The sequence below is a fragment of the Apodemus sylvaticus genome, chromosome 1 (genome assembly GCF_947179515.1).
Source record: "Apodemus sylvaticus chromosome 1, mApoSyl1.1, whole genome shotgun sequence".
In the NCBI taxonomy this organism is placed as follows: Eukaryota; Metazoa; Chordata; class Mammalia; order Rodentia; family Muridae; genus Apodemus; species Apodemus sylvaticus.
In genome coordinates, this window is record NC_067472.1 from 160,143,184 (window position 1) to 160,168,337 (window position 25,154).

The 25,154-nt window shown below is 38.0% G+C and overlaps 1 pseudogene; it reads left to right on the plus strand.

Annotated features, from left to right (window-relative positions):
• The window catches only part of LOC127689019 (dnaJ homolog subfamily B member 6-like), a 76,386-nt pseudogene extending 52,372 nt beyond the window's left edge, over positions 1-24,014 (plus strand).
• Positions 24,015-25,154: the final 1,140 nt, after the last annotated feature.

Sequence of the window (25,154 nt, forward strand, 5' to 3'; positions counted from 1 at the left end):
TTATAATCAGAATAGTCATTTAATGACCATTGGACATTGTCAAGCACAGTCTCCAGGTCCTGAGTATCTATATCCCACCCTCTACTTTTGTAAATTCAGTATCTTCATATCCCACTGATGTGAATGATCAGGTCCATCTCCCAATCTCTGCCTGGCTTATTTTACGTAATACAACTAGGCTCATCCATGTTAATGACTCATGACTTTCCACTATTAATTATTGTAGTCTGTGTGCCATTTCTGCCTTTATTCATCAGATCATGGATGCTTACACTACTTCTAATTTTTGACAATTATGCACTATACTGAAACAATTATTCTTGTTTTTTAGACATATTAATTTTACTTTTATAGAAAGCATCCAATCATTATCCATTAGATCATATTGCCCTTCTCATTTCAATTTCATGAAAAACCTCCATGTTTTTTTTTTTCTCTACAGTGGCTGAACCAGTTTTCATTCCTAGAAGTAGCATAAAAGAAACTCCTTTTAATTCATCCTCAGTAGCACTATTTACTTTTTTATCATTTTGATAATAGCCATTCTAAAGATTGCATTTCATAGAAAATTTCCAATGCAATTAATTTAAAAGATTATATCTCATGACTTTGGTACATACTTAAATTTGTTAATGTAGAAGCTGACCATTTATGGCTTAACTTTTAAAAAGTCTCTTTAGGCCCATTGCATATTTTTAAATCATTTTATGCTATAATATTTTGCTATTGAATATTTGTTTCCAGAATATTTTTGATAGCAATTCTTACCTTTTGGCTTTCTCTGTACTTTGTGGATTGTTTCTTTTGCTTTAAAGAAGGATTGAGGATTGAGTTTAATATCCTGTATTAACCTTCTGCTTATGCTGCCTGCATATCTGAAATCTTGTAGGGAAAGCACTGCCTTTTGTTTCTGCTTTACTATCCAGCTTTATCATTTGAGATATGAAAGGGATTTGTACATCCAGAGGTTATTTTCTATATTGTCAGATGCAGGAGTCTAGCCTCATTCTACTACATGTCATGTTATACCACTATATCCCAGAACCATTTTCTCACCCTGTGGAAGCTGTGAGTTATAGTGTAAATATGAAGCATCCTAGGCAGGTTGATTTTGAGATTTTTTATTTCATTTTTTATTGGTAATTTTATTTACATTTCATTATCTCCCTTCCCATATTCCCCTACACAGACCCCCATCTCCTCCCCCTCCCCCTGCCTCTATGAGGGTTCTCCCCCACCTGCCCACCCACTCTGGCTCCAGTACCCTAAGATTCCCCTAACTGGGGAGGCTCCATAGGACCAAGGGGCTCACCTCCTAGTGATGCCCAATAAAGCCATCTTCTGCCACATATCCAGCTTGAGTCATGTATATCCCCACATGTACTCTTTCATTGGTGATTTAGCCACTGGGAGCTTTGGGAGCTCTGGTTGGTTGATAAAGTATGGATGCTACAGTCCTACTCAGAAGGGGTAAGAAAAATAATCTCAGGAAATAGAAGGAAAAAAGTTATCTGGGAAGAAGAGGGGGGGGCAAGAGAGTGCTTGTTCAGATACAGGAGATGAGAGAGAAGTATAGACTGTCAAGAATTTGAAAGGAAGGATGTAGCATTGGGGGGAGGGGGAACTGGAGGTAGCTACTAGAAAGTCCCAAGTGTCAGGGATTGATCCAAGAGGTTCCAGGGACCCAACAGGGAGGATGTCAGCCAAAATACCTAACAAAGGAAAAATAGAACGTGTAGAGACCATATCCAGTATATAGGCCTGGAACCCAGATGAAGGATGGGGTCACTCACCCACCTCAAAAATATTAATCTAGAATTTCTGGATTGCAGGAAATGCAATGGGCAAAGAGTGGAGTAAAGGCTGAAGGAAAGGCCATCCAGAGACTGCCTCACCTGGGGATCCATCCCATTGGCAGACACCAAACCCAGACACTGCTGATAATATCAAGAAGCGCTTGCTGACCACTGCTGGGTAAAGCTGTCCTCTGAAAGGTTCTTCCAAAGCCCGACCAATATAGATGTGGATGCTCACAGCCATCCATCAGACTGAGCACAGGGACTCCAATGGAGGAATTAGGGGAAGAACTAAAGAAGCTGAAGGGGTTTTCAACCTTTTATTCAACCTTTTAGGAGTTTTTAACTCTTAATGGTGTTCCTCAGAAAACGGGGACAAGTCAAGGAGTTATGTAAGGAGAATATGCCTATACTTTAAAGGCTATACCTTGGTGCCAGTATGACCTATAAGCCATTTAATATTCTTGGACTCCCTTGTTGTGAATATTTTGGAAAAAATACTCACATGCGCACGCGCACACACACACACACACACACATGCACACACACACTACACATACACACTCTTTTGGAAACACAGACATTTTAATATTTAACATATAACATTTAATGATGTTAGTTAATCTAACCCATGAGTGAAGAATGTCTTTATAGATTTGCATACTTTGTTTCTTACATTAAACTTTATGAATTTTGTCACAGTGTTGAGATTTGATTTTACAAGCCACTTCATGTTCATGCTACTGTCACTTTCTCACTCTTGTGGACTGTAATTTGAAATCATGAACCACATAAACCATTTTTCCCTTACTTTTCTTCTGTCACAATGGCACCAATGTCTATCTTATCAAAGAAATGGGAAAAGAAAGCAGGGTACTCAGGAGTACTACATTGGTTTTCTTTATATTACTGAGATTTGGAATTACTCTTTCTTAACTCCATGCATCATTCTATCTCAAATTCTTTTTACTGATCTTAACAATTTTTATGAGATGCTTTATCTTATTTTATTTTATTTTTTCATGCTATTAAATGCAAAATCTAAGTGTAGTGATAATGATGATATGAATCCAGTAGCCTGAGAATCTGTGTTGAAACAGTTTCAGAGTATTTTCTGTATCCATTTTATTTCTTTCCTAACCACAGTGTCAATTAGTAAATATATCAATGGGATGCAGAGAAGAAAGTTAGTCCTTAAACTCAGGAGCCTAATCCTGCTCTTTGAAGACAATGCTCTGTGAATACTGTCCACTCTTCCAAAATTCAATTAACTTAATGGAAGTTCTACTACAGAGTTTTAATATGGAATAATAACATCAATATATAAAATAATACAAATAATAAAATGATATAGGATATTGTAATTATGATTTTTCAAAACATGTTAGAAAATGTTACAACCCAGGGAACCTGCAATCCATACAAGCCAGAGAAGCAAGTAGGCTAATTTAGATCTTAACCTCACCCTCTGCTTCTCTAAACCCAATTTTCCAGTCTCATGTCCCACTCTGTTGCAGACCAACTGCTGCAACCTTGCCTTGCTTTCTGTCCCATGTCCAGTGGATCGCATATATCTTCCCCAGGGAAACACGTGTGTTAATAGCAGATTTTTGTGTTTCCCTTCACTTCTCCAATTCCAGTTGCCAACTCTCAGTCCAAACTCTAACAAATAAACTGTTGTCGAAATTAGTCACCTGCTTCCCCAAATTCTCAGTGGAGTAAAAAGATTCTGAAAGAATACCTTGCACTACTCTTTCCAATGGACAGACTCAAACACCCATTTCCTAGCACATTCCCATTCCTGAGTGTCAACTCTCAATACCTAGAAACACATTTAACTAGACATGTATCTGACACCAAACTGGATACCAGAAGAATTTCCTACCAGGCAACCCACAGCCAACATACTTTCCTCAGAACCAAAGATACAACAGAAATCAAGAAGCAAAACACCTATTCAACAAGGCAAAACCAGTTTTCAGCACTTCAAGTTACACTATTCCAAAATCTGATGCATCAATGTCAGCATAAAGACACAATTAATAATAGCCAGGATAATATATCTCCACAAAAGTTTGGAAAGTACATGAAAGTATTGCGATACAGGTGAAGCATAAGACTAAGTGCATAAAACTGCTTGTATGAGTATATTAGATGTCATTAAAGAGGAGATGGTTTTATCCCCTAAATAAATCTGTATTAACACAAAGAAACAGTCAAAGGAAATGAAGAAAACAGTTCAAGACCTGAAAGTACTAATAGAATCAGTAAAGTAAACACAAAATGATGAAAATCTAGAAATGGAAAAAAGAATTAGAAACTTGAACAAAAACCTCAGAAGTAAGGTTCACTAAGAAAGTCCAAGATGGTCCTAGCAGAAGCTGTCCTTTTGAGACGTGGGTAATCTGCCCTACAGAGAAGGCAGAGTCGCCATCCTTGTCCCCAGCCAGACGAGACAGGCCAACCCAAGTACTAAGCAAGCCCGAGTGTAAAATCTTGGGATAACCAAGCTGCGGGCTTCCATGTGCACCTAGGAACTGAGAGAACAGCAGTACCTCTGTGGGCCTCCAGAAGAGGGTACTTTGCCCTGCAGAGAAGGTGGAGTTGCCATCTTTGTCCCCAGCTGGACTAGACAGGCCATCCCAGGTACTGTGCTATCCCTAGTGTAAGACCTTGGGGGACACAGACAACCAAGCTGTAGGTTGCCGCCTACACCTAGGAACTGGGAGAACAGCAGTACCTCCGTGGACTGCCAGACACAGGTACTCTGCCCTGCAGAGAAGGCAGAGTCACCATCTTTGTCCCCAGCTGGACCAGACAGGCCACCCCAGATACTGCGCTATTCCGAGTGAAGACCTCAGGGGAAGCAAACAACCAAGCTGCTGGCTGCCAGCGCCTAGGAACTGGGAGAACAGTGGTTCCTCTGTGTGCCAGGCAGACGTGGGGCCGGTGCCCTGAGAAATCCCCCCTGCTATCTTTGCTCTCTGACAGAGCAGACTGGCAGCACCACGTTCAGTCCACAGAGACAACCTAAGCATAACATTGCTTGGGACAGGACACACCAGGGCTCCAACGGCACCCAAGAGGAGGGCAGCACATCAGCAATGTGTGACAGGGGAAACCAAGCCATACAGTGCTGCAGAAATAGTCCTACAGCCTCAAAAGAGCTGCAAAGACCAGCCAGAGACAAGACCAACTAATGCCAGAGATAACAAAATGGCAAAGGGCAAACACAGGAATGCTACTAACAGAAATCTAGGCAATATGGCAGCATCTGAACCAAACTCTCCAACATCAACAAGTCCTGGTTATGCCAACACACCAGAAAAACAAGATTTGGATTTAAAATCTGGTCGTGATGCTGCTAAAAGAACACAAAAAGGACATAAATGAATCTCTTAAAGAAATACAGGAGAGGCTTAGGCTTCAGTCCTGAGGCTCTTCTGGATCCAGATCAGCCTGGGCAGCAACACCACATCTCCAGGTCCTGACAGAGGCAAGTGGGGCTTCCAGGCAGTCAGCAGGGAGAAGTCAGTGTGCTCCGGTGAATCCAGCGGGCCCCAGCAGGAGCCTTCAGGTGTCTGTTTGGGGTCTGAACAGCCTGGGCAACAGCACCCTGTCTCCAGACAGTGCAGGAGGTAAGCTGTGCACCAGAGGCCACCTGGGAAGGGGCAGCTTGCACTGGTGAGTCCAGCATTGACAAGACCAACTAACACCAGTGAGAACTAGATGGCAAAAGGCAAACGCAGGAACGTCACTAACAGAAATCAAGGTAATATAGCAACATCTGAACCCAATTCTCCTTTACCAGCATGTCCTGGATACCCCATCACACCAGTAAAACAAGATTTGGATTTAAAATCACTGGTCATGATGCTGGTACAGGAACACATGAAGGACATACTTAAAGAAATTCAGGAGAAATTGGATCAAAAGTTAGAAGCCCTTGCAAAGGAAACACAAAAATCATTGAAAGAAATCCAGGAGAATACAAAAGCCAATAATGAGGAAACACAAAAAACACTTAAAGAAAAACAGGAGAACTTTGGTCAACAGGCTGAGGTCATGAAAGAGGAAACACAAAAATATCTTATAGAATTACAGGAAAGCACAAACAAGCAAATGAAGGAGCTAAGCAAAACCATCCAGGATCTAAAATCAGAAGTAGAAACAACTAAGAAAACTCAAAGGGAGACAACGTTGGAGATAAAAAGCCTTGGGAAGAAATCAGTGGACATAGATGCAAATATCAACAACAGAATACAAGAGATAGAAGAAAGAATCTCAGATGCTGAAGATACCATAGAAACCATGAACTCAACAGTTAAAGAAAATGCAGAAAGCAAAAAGCTTGTAACCCAAAATATCCAGGAAATCCAGGACATAATGAGAAGACCAAACCTAAGGATTATAGGAATAGATGAGAGTGAAGATTTACAACTTAAAGGGCCAGCAAATATCTTCAATAAAATTATGGAAGAAAACTTCCCTAACCTAAAGAGAGAGATGCCCATGAATATACAAGAAGTCTACAGAACTCCAAACAGACTAGACCAGAACAGAAATACTTCCCGTCACATAATAATCAAAACACCAAATGTACTAAACAAAGAAAGATTATTAAAGGCAGTAAGAGAAAAAGGCCAAGTAACATATAAAGGAAGACCTATCAGAATCACAGCAGACTTTTCACCTGAGACTATGAAGGCTAGAAGATCCTGGGCTGATCTCATGCAGACTCTAAGAGAACACAAATGCCAGCCAAACCTACTATATCCAGCAAAACTCTCAATCACCATAGATGGAGAAACTAAGATATTCCATGACAAAACCAAGTTTACCCAATATCTATCCACAAACCCAGCCCTACAGAGGATAATAGGAGGAAAACACCAATACAAGGAGGGAAACTTCACCCTGGAAAAAGCAAGATAGTAACCTTTCACCAAACCCAAAAGAAGTTAACCAATCAAATTTAAAAAATAACGTCAAAAATGACAGGAAGTAACAATCACTATTCCTTAATATCTCTTAACATCAATGGACTCAATGCCCCAATAAAAAGACATAGACTAACTGACTGGATATGTAAACAGGACCCTACATTTTGCTGCTTACAGGAAACACACCTCAGGGTCAAAGACAAACACTACCTTAGAGTAAAAGGCTGGAAGACAATTTTACAAGCAAATGGTCTCAGGAAACAAGCTGGAGTAGCCATTTTAATATCAGACAAAATTGACTTTCAACCCAAAGTCATCAAAAGAGACTCTGAGGGACACTTCTTGCTGGTCAAAGGAAAAATACAACAAGAAGAACTCTCAATACAGAACATCTATGCTCCAAATGCAAGGGCAACCTCTTTCGTAAAAGAAACTTTATTAAAGCTCAAAGCACACATTGCACCAAACACAATAATTGTGGGTGACTTTAACACTGCAATTTCCTCAATGGACTGATCAGGAAAACAGAAACTAAACAGGGACATAATGAAACTAATTGAAGCTTTGGACCAATTAGATTTAGCAGATATATATAGAACATTCTATCCTAAAGCAAAAGAATATACATTTTCTCAGCACCTCATGGTACCTTCTCCAAAATCGACCATATAATTGGTCACAAGACAGACCTCAACAAATATAAGAAGATCGAACTAATCCCTTGCTTCCTATCAGATCACTATGGAGTAAAAGTGGTCTTCAGTAGCAACAAAAACAACAGAAAACCCACATACACGAGAAAACTGAACAATATTCTACTCAATGATACCTTGGTCAAGGAAGAAATAAAGAAAGAAATTAAAGACTTTTTAGAACACAATGAAAATGAAGACACAACATACCCAAATCTATGGGACACAATGAAAGCAGTGCTAAGAGGAAAACTCATAGCCCTGAGTGCCTCCAAAAAGAAAATGGAGAGAGCATACATTACCAGCTTAATGACACACCTGAAATCCCTGGAACAAAAAGAAGCTATTTCACCCAGGAGGAGTAGAAGGCAGGAAATCATCAAACTCAGGGCTGAAATCAATCAAGTAGAAACAAAGAGAACCATACAAAGAATCAACAAAACCAGGAGCTGGTTCTTTTAGAAAATCAACAAGATAGATAAACCCTTAGCCAGACTGAACAAAGGGCACAGAGAAAGTATCCAAATTAACAAACTTAGAACTGAAAAGGGAGATATAACAACGGAAACTGAGGAAATCCAAAAAATCATCAGATCCTACTACAAGAGCCTGTACTCAACACCACTGGAGAATCTCGAGGAAATAGACAATTTCCTTGACAGATACCAAATACCAAAATTAAATCAGGACCAGATAGATCATCTAAACAGTCCCATAATGCCTAAAGAAATAGAAGGAGTCATAGAAAGTCTTCCAACCAATAAAAGCACAGGACCAGATGGTTTCAGTGCAGAATTCTATCAGAGCTTCAAAGAAGAATTAACACCAATACTCTTCAAATTATTCCACAAAATAGAAACAGAAGGAACACTACCCAATTCCTTCTATGAAGCCACAATTACGCTGATACCAAAACCACACAAAGATCCAACAAAGAAAGAGAACTTCAGACTAATTTCCCTTATGAACATCGATGCAAAAATACTCAATAAAATTCTTGCCAATCGAATCCAAGAACACATCAAAATGATCATCCACCATGATCAAGTAGGCTTTATCCTGGGAATGCAGGGTTGGTTCAATATACGGAAATCCATCAGTGCAATCCACTACATAAACAAAGGCAAAGAAAAAAAAAAACTCATGGTCATTTCATTGGATGCTGAAAAAGCATTTGACAAAATTCAGCATCCTTTCATGCTTAAAGTCTTGGAATGAACAGGAATTCAAGTCCCATACCTGAAAATAGTAAAAGCAATATACAACAAACCGGTAGCCAGCATCAAACTAAATGGAGAGAAACTTAAAGCAATCCCACTCAAATCAGGGACTAGACAGGGTTGCCCCCTCTCTCCTTATCTTTTCAATATTGTACTTGAAGTACTAGCTCGGGCAATTGGACAACATAAGGAGGTCAAAGGGATACAAATTGGAAAGGAAGAAGTTAAACTAACATTATTTGCAGATGACATGATAGTCTACAAAATTCAGCATCCTTTCACGCTTAAAGTCTTGGAGAGAACAGGAATTCAAGGCCCATACCTAAACATAGTAAAAGCAATATAAAGCAAACCGGTAGCCAGCATCAAACTAAATGGAGAGAAAATTGAAGCAATCCCACTGAAATCAGGGACCAGACAAGGCTGCCCCCTTTCTCCTTATCTTTTCAATATTGTACTTGAGGTACTAGCTCGGGCAATTCAACAACATAAGGAGGTCAAAGGGATACTAATTGGAAAGGAAGAAGTCAAACTATCATTATTTGCAGACGACATGATCGTCTACCTAAGTGACCCAAAGAACTCCACTAGAGAGCTCCTACAGCTGATAAACAACTTCAGCAAAGTGGCAGGTTATAAAATCAACTCAAGCAAATCAGTGGCCTTCCTATTCTCAAAGGATAAGCAGGCTGAGAAAGAAATTAGGGAAATGACCCCCTTCACAATAGCCACAAACAGTATAAAGTATCTTGGGGTGACCCTTACCAAACATGTGAAAGATCTGTATGACAAGAACTTCAAGACTCTGAAGAAGGAAATGGAAGAAGACCTCAAAAAATGGGAAAACCTCCCATGCTCATGGATCGGTAGAATCAATATAGTTAAAATGGCCATTCTGCCTAAAGCACTATACAGATTCAATGCAATACCCATCAAAATCCCAACTCAATTCTTCACAGAGTTAGAAAGAGCAATTATCAAATTCATCTGGAACAACAAAAAACCCAGGATAGCTAAAACTATTCTCAGCAACAAAAGAAAATCTGGGGGAATCAGTATCCCTGACCTCAAGCAATACTACAGAGCAATAGTGTTAAAAACTGCATGGTATTGGTACAGTGACAGGCAGGAGGATCAATGGAACAGGATTGAAGATCCAGATATGAAACCACACACCTATGGCCACTTGATCCTCGACAAAGAGGCTGAAAACATCCAGTGGAAAAAAGATAGCCTTTTCAACAAATGGTGCTGGTTCAACTGGAGGTCAGCATGCAGAAGAATGCGAATTGATCCATCCTTGTCTCCTTGTACTAAGCTCGAATCCAAATGGATCAAGGACCTCCACATAAAGCCAGACACTCTGAAGCTAATAGAAAAGAAACTGGGGAAGACCCTTGAGGACATCGGTACAGGGAGAAAGTTTCTGAACAGAACACCAATAGAGTATGCTCTAAGAGCATGAATTGACAAATGGGACCTCATAAAATTACAGAGTTTCTGTAAGGCAAAGGACACCATCACGAGGACAAATCGGCAACCAACAAATTGGGAAAAGATCTTCACCAATCCTACATCAGATAGAGGGCTAATATCCAATATATATAAAGAACTCAAAAAGTTAGACTCCAGAAAACCAAACAACCCTATTAAAAAATGGGGTACAGAGTTAAACAAAGAATTCTCACATGAAGAACTTCGGATGGCGGAGAAGCATCTTAAAAAATGCTCAACTTCATTAGTCATTAGGGAAATGCAAATCAAAACAACCCTAAGATTTCATCTTACACCAGTCAGAATGGCTAAGATTAAAAATTCAGGAGACAGCAGGTGTTGGAGAGGGTGTGGGGAAAGAGGAACACTCCTCCACTGCTGGTGGGACTGCAAATTGGTACAACCACTCTGGAAATCAGTCTGGCGGTTCCTCCGAAAACTGGGCACCTCACTTCCAGAAGATCCTGCTATACCACTCCTGGGCATATACCCAGAAGACTCCCCACCATGTAATACGGATACATGTTCTACTATGTTCATAGCAGCCCTATTTATAATTGCCAGATGCTGGAAAGAACCCAGGTATCCCTCAACAGAAGAGTGGATGCAAAAAATGTGGTATATCTACACAATGGAGTACTATTCAGCCATTAGAAACAATGAATTCATGAAATTCTTAGGCAAATGGATGGAGCTAGAGAATATCATACTAAGTCAGATAACCCAGACTCAAAAGGTGAATCATGGTATACACTCACTAATAAGTGGATATTAACCTAGAAAACTGGAATATCCAAAACATAATCCACACATCAAATAAGGTACAAGAAGAAAGGAGGAGTGGCCCCTGGTTCTGGAAAGACTCAGTGAAACAGTATTCCGCAAAACCAGAACGGGGAATTGGGAAGGGGTGGGTGGGAGGACAGGGGAAGAGAAGGGGACTTACGGGACTTTCCGGGAGTGGGGGGGGCTAGAAAAGGGAAATCATTTGAAATGTAAATAAATTATATCGAATAAAAAAAATGGGACAACCTCCCATGCTCATGGATCGGTAGAATCAATATAGTTAAAATGGCCATTTTGCCAAAAGTAATCTACAGATTCAATGCAATACCCATCAAAATGCCAACTCAATTTTTCACAGAGTTAGAAAGAGCAAATATCAAATTCATCTGGAATAACAAAAAACCCATGATAGCTATAACTATTCTCAGCAACAAAACAATGTCTGGGGGAATCAGTATCCCTGACCTCAAGCAATACTACAGAGCAATAGTGTTAAAAACTGCATGGTATTGGTACAGTGACAGGCAGGAGGATCAATGGAACAGGATTGAAAACCCAGAAATGAACCCACACACCTATGGCCACTTGATCCTCAACAAAGCAGCTGAAAACATCCTATGGAAAAAAGATAGCCTTTTCAACAAATGGTGCTGGTTCAACTGGAGGTCAGCATGCAGAAGAATGCGAATTGATCCATCCTTGTCTCCTTGTACTAAGTTCGAATCCAAATGGATCAAGGACCTCCACATAAAGCCAGACACTCTGAAGCTAATAGAAAAGAAACTGGGGAAGACCCTTGAGGACATTGGTACAGGGAGAAAGTTTCTGAACAGAACACCAATAGCGAATACTCTAAGAGCAAGAATTGACAAATGGGACCTCATAAAATTACAGAGTTTCTGTAAGGCAAAGGACACCATCAAGAGGACAAATTGGCAACCAACAAATTGGGAAAAGATCTTCACCAATCCTATATCAGATAGAGGGCTAATATCCAATATATATAAAGAACTCAAGAAGTTAGACTCCAGAAAACCAAACAACCCTATTAAAAATGGGGTACAGAGTTAAACAAAGAATTCTCACCTGAAAAACTTCGGATGGTGGAGAAGCATCTTAAAAAATGCTCAACTTCATTAGTCATTCGGGAAATGCAAATCAAAACAACCCTGAGATTTCATCTTACACCAGTCAGAATGGCTAAGATTAAAAATTCAGGAGACAGCAGGTGTTGGAGAGGGTGTTGAGAAAGAGGAACACTCCTCCACTGCTGGTGGGGTTGCAAATTGGTACAACCACTTTGGAAATCAGTCTGGCGGTTCTTCTGAAAACTGGGCACCTCACTTCCAGAAGATCCTGCTATGCCACTCCTGGGCATATACCCACAGGATTCCCCACCATGTAATAAGGATACATGCTCTACTATGTTCATAGCAGCCCTATTTAAAATTGCCAGATGCTGGAAAGAATCCAGGTATCCCTTAACAGAAGAGTGGATGCAAAAAATGTGGTATATCTACCCAATGGAGTACTATTCAGCCATTAGAAACAATGAATTCATGAAATAGTTAGTCAAATGGATGGAGCTAGAGAACATCATACTAAGTGAGGTAACCCAGACTCAAAAGGTGAATCATGGTACGCACTCACTAATAAGTGGATATTAACCTAGATACCTGAAATACCCAAAACATAATCTACACATCAAATGAGGTACAAGAAGAAAGGAAGAGTGGCCCCTTGTTCTGGAAAGACTCAGTGAAGTAGTATTTAGCAAAACCAGAACGGGGAAGTGGGAAGGGGTGGGTGGGAGGACAGGGGGAGAAAAGGGGGCTTACAGGATTTTCGGGGGGGGGCTAGGAAAGGGGAAATCATTTGAAATGTAAATAAAAAAAACATATCGAATAAAAAAAAAAAGAAACAAAATACAGGAGGACATGAACAAGCTAGAAACCCATATAATGGAAAAGCAAAAATCACTTAAAGAAATTCAGGAAGATAAGTCTCAAGAGATAGAAGCCAATAAAGAAGAAACGCAAAAAAATCTTAAAGAAATGCAGGAGAATGTGAGTCAACAGGCAGAAGTCATGAAATAGGAAACACAAAAACCTCTTAAAGAATTAAAGGAAAAACACACACACACACACACACACAATGAAGGAACTGAGCAAAACCATCCTGGATCTAAAAACAGAAGTAGAAACAACTAAGATATCATAAAAGGAGACAACTTTGGAGATAGAAAACCTTGAGAAGAAATCAGGGGCCATAGATGCAAATATCAACAGCAGAATACAAGAGATGGAAGAAAGAATCTCAGATGCCGAAGATACCATAGAAATCATTCACTCAACAGTCAAAGAAAATGCAAAATGCAAAAAGCTTGTATCCCAGAATATCTAGGAAATCCAGGACACAATGAGAAGACCAAACCTAAGGATTATAGGTATAAATGAGAGTGGACATTTACAACTGAAAGGGCCAGCAAATATCTTCAACAAAATTATGGAAGAAAACTTTCCCAACTTAAAGAAAGAGATGCCCATGAATATAGAAGAAGCCTACAGAACTCCAAACAGACTGGACCTGAGCAGAAATATCTCCCGTTACATAATAATCAAAACACCAAATGTACTAAACAAAGAAAGAATATTAAAGGCAGTAAGAGAAAAAGGCCAAGTAACATATAAAGGAAGACCTATCAGAATAACAACAGACTTCTCACCAGACACCATGAAACCTAGAAGATCCTGGGCAGATCTCATGTAGACTCTAAGAGAACACAAATGTCAGCCAAGACTACTATACCCAGCAAAACTCTCAATCACCATAGATGGAGAAACCAAGATATTCCATGACAAAACCAAATTTACACAATATCTTTCACAAACACAGCTCTGTAAAGAATAATAGGAGGAAAACTCCAATACAAGGAGGGAAACTACACAGTAGAAAAAGCAAGATAGTTACCTTCTTTTGTCAAACCCAAAAGAAGATAACCACTCAAATATAAAAATAACATCAAAAATGACAGGAAGCAATAATCACTATTCCTTAATATCTCTTAACATCAATGGACTCAATTCCCCAATAAAAAGACATAGACTAACAGACTGGATAAGGAAACAGGACCCTATATTTTGGTGCATACAGGAAACAAACCTCAGGGTCAAAGACAAAAACTACCTTAGAGTTAATGGCTGGAAGACAATTTTACAAGCAAATGGTCTCAGGAAACAAGCTGGAGTAGCCATTCTAATATCAGATAAAATTGACTTTCAACCTAAGGTTATCAAAAGAGACACAGAAGGACACTTCTTTCTGGTCAAAAGAAAAATCCACCAAGAAGAACTTTCAATTCTGAATATCTATGCGCCAAATGCAAGGGCACTCTCATTTGTAAAAGAAACTTTATTAAATCTCAAAGCACACACTGCACCTAACACAACAATTATGGGTGACTTCAACACTCCACTCTCCTCAGTGAACCGATACCAAAACCACACAAAGATCCAACAAAGAAAGAGAACTTCAGACCAATTTCCCTTATGAACATCGATGCAAAAATACTCAATAAAATTCTTGCCAACTGAATCGAAGAACAAATAAAAATGATCATCCACCACCATCAAGTAGGCTTTTTCCCAGGGAAGCAGGGTTGGTTCAATATATGGAAATCCATCAATGCAATCCACTACATAAGCAAACTTAAAGAAAAAAAACCACACGTGGCAATTTCATTGGATGCTGAAAAAGCATTTGACAAAATTCAACATCTTTCCATGCTTAAAATCTTGGAAAGAGCAGGAATTCAAGGCCCATGCCTAAACATAATAAAAGCAATATACAACAAACCAGTAGCCAGCATCAAACTAAATGGAGAGAATCTTAAAGCAATCCCACTAAAATCATAGACTAGACAGTGCTGCCCCCTTTCTCCTTATCTTTTCAATAATGTACTTGAGGTACTATCTCTGGCAATTAGACAACATAAGGAGGTAAAAGGGATACAAATTGGAAAGGAAGAAGTCAAACTATCATTATTTGCAGATGATATAATAGTCTACTTAAGTGACCCAAAAAACTCGACTAAAGAACTCCTTCAGCAAAGTGGCAGGTTATAAAATCAACAAGCAAGGTAATAAAATCAAGCAAATCAGTAGCCTTTCCATACTTAAAGGATAAGCAGGCTGAGAAAGAAATTAGGGAGAGGACACCCTTCACAATAGCCACAAACAGTATAAAGTACCATGGGGTGACTCTTACCAAATATGTGAAAGATCTGTATGAAAAGAACTTCAAGACTATGAAGAAGGAAATGGAAGAAGACCTGAAAAAAATGGAAAGACCTCCCATGCTCTTGGATCCTCAGGATTAATATAGTGAAAATGGGCATTTTGCCAAAAGCAATATACAGATTCAACGCAAAACCCATCAAAATCCCAACTCAATTCTTTATAGAGTTGGAAAGAACAATTCTCCAATTCATCTGGAATAACAAAAAACCCAGAATAACTAAAACTATTCTCAACAACAAAAGAAATTCTGGGGAAATCAGTATCGCTGACCTCAAGCAATACTGCAGACCAAAAGTGTTAAAAACTGCATGGTATTGGTACAGTGACAGGCAGGTGGATCAATGGAACACGGTTGAAGATCCAGAAATGAGCCCACACACCTATGGCCACTTGATCCTCGACAAAGGCACTGAAAACATCCAATGGAAAAAAGATAGCCTTTTCAACAAATGGTGCTGTTTCAACTGGAGGTCAGCATGCAGAAGAATGGGAATTGATCCATCCTTGTCTCCTTGTACTAAGCTCAACTCCAAATGGATCAAGGACCTCTACATAAAGCCAGACACTCTGAAGCTAATAGAAAAGAAACTGGAGAAGACCCTTGAGGACATCGGTACCGGGGGAAAGTTTCTGAACAGATCAACAATAGCGTATGCTCTAAGTTCAAGAATTGACAAATGGGACCTCAGAAAATTACAAAGTTTCAGTAAGGCAAAGGACACCATCAAAAGGAAAAATCTGCAACCAACAAATTGGGAAAAGATCTTCACCAGCCCTACATCAGATAGAGGGCTAATATTCAATATATACAAAGAACTCAAGAAGTTAGACCCTAGAAAACCAAATAACCCTATTAAAAATGGGGTACAAAGTTAAACAAAGAATTTTGACCTGAAGAACTTCAGATGGCAGAGAAGCATCTTTAAAAAATGCTCAACTTCATTAGTCATTAGGGAAATGCAAATCAAAACAATCCTGAGACTTCACCATACACCAGTCAGTATGGCTAAGATTAAAAATTCAGGAAGACAGCAGGTGTTGGCGAGGATGTGGAGAAATAGAAAAGCTCCTCCACTGCTGGTGGGGTTGCAAATTGGTACAACCACTCTGGAAATCAGTCTGGCGGTTCCTCAGAAAACTGGGCACATCACTTCCTGGAAGATCCTGCTATACCACTCCTGGGCATATACCCAGAGGATTCCCCAGCATGTAATAAGGGTATATGCTCCACTATGTTTATAACAGCCCTATTTATAATAGCCAGAAGCTGGAAAAAACCCAGGTATCCCTCAACAGAAGAATGCATGTAAAAACATGGTATATATACACAATGGAGTACTATTCAGCCATTAGAAACAACGAATTCATGAAATTCTTAGGCAAATGGATGGAACTGGAGAACATCATACTAAGTGAGGTAACCCAGTCATGGTATTCACTCACTGATAAGTGCATATTAGCCAAGAAAACTGGAATAACCAACACATAATCCACACATCAAATGAGGTACAAGAAGTACGGAGGAGTGGCCCCTTGTTCTGGAAAGACTCAGTGTAGCAGTATAGGGCAAAACCATAACAGGGAAGTGGGAAGTGTTGGGTGGGAGAACAAGGGGAGGGAAGGGGTTTTTCAGGGTGTGGGGGACCAGAAAAGGGGAAATCATTTGAAATGTAAATAAAAATATATCAAATAAAAAAAAAGAAAGACCAAAAAATGGGAGGGAGAATCTTCATAGTATTGTGGACATAACAAGACAAATGGATACCTTGGTCAAAAGTGATGTTGTGATAGTTTGCATATGTTTGTACCAGGGAGTGGCACTATTAGGAATGTCACTTCTTGGAGTATGTTGTGTCCTTGGTCATGGTGTCTGTTCATAGCAGTAAAACCCTAACTAAGAAAGATGTTAAACCTAAAAGATCTCCTGGCACAAAATGTCCAGGAAATCTAGAACACTGTAAAAAGACTAAATTCAAGAATAATAAAAATACAGGAAGGAAACTTTCAACAAAATCATAAGAGAAATTTGCATAACCTAAAGAGATGTGTATCAAAGTACAAGATGCATAGAGATCACCAAATAGACTGTACCAGAAAAGTTATTACCTCCACCTAATGGGTAGTGATTTGTAAGAGTAAAGTGTGTATATTTAGAAGGAATGAAGGTGGAAGAGAATTTGATAATTAGTAAAACTATCAGAAAAATGTTTGTTGCATTGTCTAATTCTTCCCCTCATCATCATCCTGCAGTTTTGACAACCGTTTCCTACATAGAACAACTTCAGAAATTTTTTCAATACTTTGCCTTCTTTACAGTGCTACAATAGCTAAGATGATAGGGAGTTCTCCGTCATTTGTTGTCATTGTTACAGTTTTCACAGCTTCTTCAGCATGACCAAACACGGTTTCTTGTAATCTTTTTTATCAGGGAGCAATGAAACAAAATTATTCCTCGATCCATGGGCTATAGAGTAAACCACAGAAAAAATGTGAAGGCATTAATCATGCTATGCATCTTAATAAAGGTTTCTATAAGATCAGGAATGCTGTAAGCAAGAAGTAATTTTAAAACAACTGCATTTCTCAATGGTGGGCTTAGTGTGAATGGTAATCTATGTTATAAAATGATCTTTGTTCATGTTAGCTTAATTCTTCGACAAGCAGAATAAGTCTAATATTGATATTTAATGTATCATGAGACATACTATTAAATAATGACTTTGATATAAAATCATGAGTTTTGTTGTACACTAAGAGAGCAAACTTACCCACTGTAATATCATCACTAAGCCTTGACGTCTCACTGTGAACATCACTTCTTAGGCTGTTTTCTGTTCCATAAGTCTGTCTCTCATTTGACAACTTCATCCAGTACCTTTTTTTGATATTCTGGATTACTGGATGCATCTTCTATATCTTAAATTGCTGTGTCACCTTGTAATTGAAATCTGTAGCAGTGGCTGCTCTGTTCATCTTTGTGGTACAATCTATACTACAAATCTTCCTTCCCCAAATTTCAATCTTTATTAATTTTCAAACACAAGCCATTGGGCCCACTCATAGTATTTATTATCAGCAGATGACATAGCTGCTTTTATCGATCCCACCTGATGAGATGTCTTTACAGATTATAATGAAAATAATTCACTTTCTTACCTCTTTTTCTTTCAATGATTTAAATATTTAATTTTCATCTTTCTTTTAAAACTCATGACATGACTTCATCAACCATTTATTTGGAGCCCTACACAGAGCTCAGTTTGTGACAAGCCTTCTACATTGAGCTAGAACTTATTTTTTCTTTTTCTTTAAAGTAAGATTTAAAGCATATAGGTGGTTGTGCCTGTAGTGGGACCTTGGGGATCAAAATGGAGAATGCTTTATCATATTCCTCTTTCTAAGTGTACTATATTGACTGCTTCCTCCTAAATAAGTACCACATAGGAAACATCTCAATGTCTTATCTTTTCCACTTCATATATATATATATATATATATATATATATATATATATATATATATATATATAAGATCAGAGCATATATATCTCTATCATGATTGGGACAAAGCAAAGATTAGTGTGGTGGAAGTAATCCACCTACAAGACTAATTTAACAATACTGTCACTTTCTAGGAAAAGCTCAGAAAGGGAAAAAATTCATTTTGATAGTAAATTTGGTAACAATACATGGACTGTTATTAGAAAATTAAATATAAGATTATTTACAAGTCATGGTTTATGGTTGTTTGAAGTTTAATATGGTAAAATCATCAATAATGGGGATTATTTCTTCATTTTATTTACCTTTTGGAAGGTGAACATAAGAGCATAAAGTCACTATATGTTTAATTAGAAAAATGGAGGAAAAAGCAGCTAAACCAGAAGGTATGGAATAATATAACAATTAGGTCTTGAACTTTATATGACTGAAATAAAATGTTCAGGTCTTTCAGATTTCAAATTGTATGGACTGCTTTATGGAGACTATTACCCAGAAAGTATCATGAATATGAAGAGTGTAGGCAGAAGTTTCTGAGGTCAGCAAGGGTAGTGTTTCAGTCCAAGTGAAGGAAATATAATTGCAAGATGAACTCATTTTGATATCAGGAATGACCTTTTATTGTATCCAATGGACAAAATAATTTAATATTCTCAAGGCTCAATCTCTTCATTTTCATAATGGGATTTTTTAATTCAATATATTTTTTATTTACATTTCAAATGATTTCCCTTTTTCTAGACCCCCACTCCCCAAAAGTCCCATCAGCCCCCTTCCCTCCCCCTGTTTTCCCACCCAACCCTTCCCACTTCCCTGTTCTGGTTTTGCCCTATACTGCTTCACTGAGTCTTTCCAGAACAAGGGGCCACTTCTCCATTCTTCTTGTACCTCATTTGATGTGTCGATTATGTTTTTGGTATTCCAGTGTTCTAGATTAATATCCACTTATTAGTGAGTGCATAAGATGATTCATCTTTTGAGTCTGGGTTTTCTCACTTAGTATGATGTTCTTCAGCTCAAGAAGAGTTAAAAATTATAGCTGATATCACACTGAGAGGAGTAGAAGGCCCAGCAATAGTATGTAAACACTTGGAAAGCATTATTTTTCTACCTTTGCCTCACAATTTTGACAAAGAACATATGAAAATGACTTTAAATGCCACAATTCCAACAATTTTTAGATGTAGTCAACTGTAGCTGACAGAGGTAGAACTTATGGTCCAATAATAGAATTTATATCTCTTAGCGTTTCCAAACATGAAAATGTTTCCTCCTAGAATTCCCTAGTAGTTACAAAATCTCACCTTACTAAGCAGGTTTCCTGTGATTTATACCTTTAAGGACAGACTTTATGCATCTGATCTATAAACTTTCACACTGTGACCTTTTATAGAGCTTTATCAGGCACACTGCTCTGGTCCCTGGTTACAAATATTTAATACTGTTTAACAGACATCATACCCCTGTCACCCTGAAGACAACCAATGTCATTGCACCTGTGTACATGTGTGTGTGTGTATGCGTGCATGCATGCATTTGTGTTTATGCACATGTATACATGCTTGTATATTTGTATGAGCATGCATATATGCTATATATTCATATGTGAAGAACAAGCCTGCATTTATTACTGGAATTACAACTTTAGTATTAGCATACAAGGCTGCTGTTCCAATATCCTTCCACTTTCTGTAGGTTCTGGAATCAATACTGACACCATATATAGGGGTAATTCCACTTGGTTGCAAAGAGCATATTTGCTTATCATCCCACAAATGTTTCTGGGTTGTAATAAGTGTCAACAACTTATTAGAAATAAGCTGAAATAGAAATAGAAGTTAAATTATCCTCCTAAAGATTTTGATTCTGGTTTTACAATGATGAAAGTGATAATCAGGTCATTGCCCTCTTCTTACTTAGACTATACATCTTCTATTTCTCAAGCTTTATAAAGAATAAGGTGATATAGAAGGGGTTTTCAATTGTACAATTTTATCTTCACAATAATGTATAAAATGTGAGAAACTGGCAACGTATTAGAGTAATTCTGTCTAGTACTGAGAGAGGTTAGAGAATCTTTGTAGCTCACGAGTTGAAGACTTAAAGATATACCTATGACATGGTTAGGTCATACAGTCAAACACACACACACACACACACACACATGCACACATGGGTGGGGGTGAGGGAAGGAAGGGAGGAGAGAGAGGGGCGGGATGCCCATTCAGCATCTCTGGTACTGGGTCTCTGGATATGCAGTTGCAGATCCAGTCTTATGCTTTTGGAAAGATGCTCCAGGGAGTGTATCCCATCACAATCAGAAAACTTCTAACATACCTGAAGTGGTTGAAACTTTATAACACAAATCTTTAGTTACAGTGACCACTGGCTGTAGGAAGTTTGGAATGGACACCTTCCTATATGTTTAGTGAGAATTCCCTGTATTTCAGTTTTGTCTTTAACTTGGAAGCTTGATTGAGACTTCATTAAATGAATGGATTTTATTATCTTGATAGTTTATACTCTCCCTACTAAAATGAACTAGTACTCAGATAAAGATTGAGCTAGAATGCCATTGAATGTAGTACTTTGTGATGGTTAATAAAATAAATTAGTTAAGAATTCAGTCAAAAAGTTACATTTGAAAATTTTCTATAACCTGAATTCAGTTTATTGCTAGTGTTTGAGCACTGTCTTCAAATGTGTATGCAGTCTAATGTTGACTCCACAGCCCATCCCAGTTCACACTGATGTCAGATGTTCTTCGCTGGAGCATTGCTGCAGCCTCACCACTGCATCCTGTGTCCTTGCTTTGAATTTTTCTATGTCTATTCTGCAGATTCAATTCTCCTCACCTGGTATGATTCTTAATGAATTTCAAATATGACAAGTACTCTTGATCAAATTCCTCATCAGATCATCTTTTAATTAAAGATTAATTTCTTAATTGTTTATTACCCATCATCTACTCTCTTCCACAACTCTGCATTTATTATTTACTTACTAGCTAAATCACACAAGTCATGATAAATATGAAAGCAACTATGACAGAGAGGGACATTTGTAAAATTTTATTTATAATAAAATTTCTGTCATTTATTCTTTTAATATTGAGTTGTTAACTACTCAATTTATCTGATAAGAGATTATTTACTACTCATGAGAAAATAGCAGGTTGTAAAATTGTTAAACTATATAAAACTATAAACTATACAGAAATTTTATATAAACTACCAAAACTATACATCATATAAAACTATATAAGGTATATATATATATCATATAAAACATCTACTAAATGATTTTAAGTAAATATTTTACATCTAATATATGTATTCATATGCATAAATATCATGTAGCAATAATAAAATATGTTTCTGTTTAACTAAGAAAGAACAGATCAATCTTTCTTTTTCAATGTCTACTTTTCAAGAATTTCAAACATGAGTACGTTTTATATAATATATAATTATATATTAAATTTATAATACAAACACACACACACACACACACACACACTCACACAATGACACACACCAAATATGATGTAGGGATATGAGAAAGATGTGACTCTTGTGGAATTTCAAACTTGTTACAAGTGCCCTTTATCAATGACCTGATCATTCTTCCTTTTTTTCCCTTCCTCTTGAGAATATTTATTGATCTGTGGAGATCCAGTGATAAAATTAATCTTTTATGTTTTCTAGCTTAAAATTACTCATCTATTTCTAAAATTTCGCCATGTATTTCTGAGAAATTTCTCTTAAATATTTACATAATTATTCCCCAATTTTTCAATACAATCATTGAATGAGAAACTTACTAAATTCATTAAGAGAGGGATTAATTCTCACTAGTCCTGGTTCAAGTGTCTTAAACAAAATGAATTTTCTTTGGATGATAGTACCATATATGATTCATTTGAATACTTTGTCTATTAGTTACAAAACCTTCACATAATATTGGGGTTTTGAGCTTTTCCTGGAATAAATGGTGTCCCAGAATTCTCTGCACAATCATCCACCATGACCTGAATAGAGACAGTAAGTTAGGGAGTTTCTATGGAAGTGAGATGCTTTGTTTCTATTTCCTGTGTTTTCCACTGTTCATCATTACTTATCTGATGCCAACAGTGACATGGTGAGCACACAATTGCTTCTACAAAGATAGTTTGCTTCTGTGCTCAAAACTACAAAACATGAACAATAGGCTCCTTGAGCTACATATTCCTATGTGTGCACTTTATTCAACATCACTTTCCTGCCCCCTGGCTGCAGTGCTAACATTCACAGTGTGAGAATGGGAAAATTGCAATACACTTAGGCAGTGTTTACTATGTTTATTTTATTAAACATGTTGTGAGAAGCCTATATTAATATGCTGATTAACCATTAAAACATTACCTATTTCTGGAGCTGCCACAGCCACCAGAGCATCTGTGCAAGATCCACAAGGAGAAAAGTGTCCCGACTCCTTACTAACCTCCAACTGTACTGCCACCTAACCCCTGCCAGTCACTGGATCCTTGGATTTTTTTAAAACTTAGTTTTAAAGAAATGGTGGATACTATGAAGTGGTGGGAAGGTGGAGACCTGTCTCACCTGAGGATATTAAAAAGGTGTATGGGAAACAGATATTTAAATGACACATGGAGAAAAATGAAGAGGCAGAGTGGGTATTCAAACAAGTTGCTGAGGTATATAAGGTATTATTGGATGCAAAGGAGTAGGCCATCTATGACAAAAGTAACAAAAAGGGATAAAGTAGTGATAGTCAAGAATGAGGAGGTGGAAGTCATTTTAAAAGTTCATTTGTGTTTGACTTCACAACCTGGAAAACATGATGTCTTCAGGGATTTTTATTTGAAGGAACCCATTTCCATTTGACTTAAATAAAGACCCATTTGATGACATTTTTGTGGAATTGACAGGGTCTGACTAGGGAAGAACTAGTAGACAAAAGGCCTGCTCGTTTTCCTCTGCCTTCAGTGGATTTCTAACTTTTGGAAGTAGATTTCCTGTTTTAGACACAGGCTTCCCTTTGTTCATGACTCTAGATCATGGAGGTCTCACTTCATTCTCTAGAGTGTCATTTCTTGAAAGTGGAATGGGCAACTTCAAATCATTACCAACTTAGTCCACTATGATTAAAGGACATAAAATAAAATCTCTACAAAGAGACATGTGGAGAATGATCAAGAAAAACGAAATGGTGAGCATGAGGGACAGTTAAAGAACTTGATGGTGAATGGTAAGGAGCACCTACTACATTTGGGTATCAACTGAAAGCTTATATTTAGCAGAAGTTTTAAACCCTAAGAAGTACCATTTGAAATAGAACATGAACTACTTTTAAAGATTTCAAATGAATTAAAATTTTGTTTAAGTATAACTATTTATTTTTTTATATTTTTATTTTCTATATTCTTTTGCTTACATTCCAAATGATTTCCCCTTTCCCAGAACCCCCTCCCCATATGTCCCATATACCTTCTTCTCTCCATCCATTCTCCAATCACCTCCCTCCTTTTTTCTCTGTCTTTATATTCCCCTCCAATGCTAGATCAATCCTTTCCAGGATGAGGACCTTCTCCATACTTCTTCAGGGAAGTCATTTGTTATGCGATTTGTGCCTTGGGTATTGAGGGCTTCTGGGCTAATTAATATCCACTTATCAGAGATTGCATTCCATGTGTATTCTTTTGTGACTGGGTTACCTCATTTAGGATGATATTTTCCAGATCAAACCATTTGCCTAAAAGTTTTGTGAATTCATTGTTTCTAATTGCTGAGTAGTATTCCATTGTATAAATATACCACATTTTCTGTATCCATTCCTCCTTTGAGGGGCATCTGGGTTCTTTCCAGCTTCTGGCTATTATAAATAAGGCTGCTATGAATATAATGGAGCATGTGTCTTTATTGCATGCCGGGGAATCCTTTGAGTATATGCCCAGGAGAGGTATAGCACGGTCCTCCTGAAGTGTCATGTCCAGTTTTCTGAGGAACCACCAGAATGATTTCCAAAGTGGTTGTACCATCTTACAGCCCCACCAGCAGTGGAGGAGTGTTCCTCTTTCTCCACATCCTCGCCAACACCTGCTGTCTCCTGAGTTTTTGACCTTAGCCATTCTGACTGGTGTAAGGTGAAATCTCAGGGTTGTTTTGATTTGCATTTCCCTAATGACTAATGATGTTGAGCACTTCTAAAGGTGCCTCTCGGCCAGCCGAATTTCTTCAGGTGAAAATTCTTTGTTTAGATCTGAACCCCATTTTTTAATAGGGTTATTTGTTTCCCTCGGGTCTAACTTCTTGAGTTCTTTGTATATATTGGATATTAGCCCTCTATCAGATATAGGGTTGGTGAATATCCTTTCCCAATTTGATGGTTGCCGTTTTGTCCTTTTAACAGTGTCCTTTCCCTTA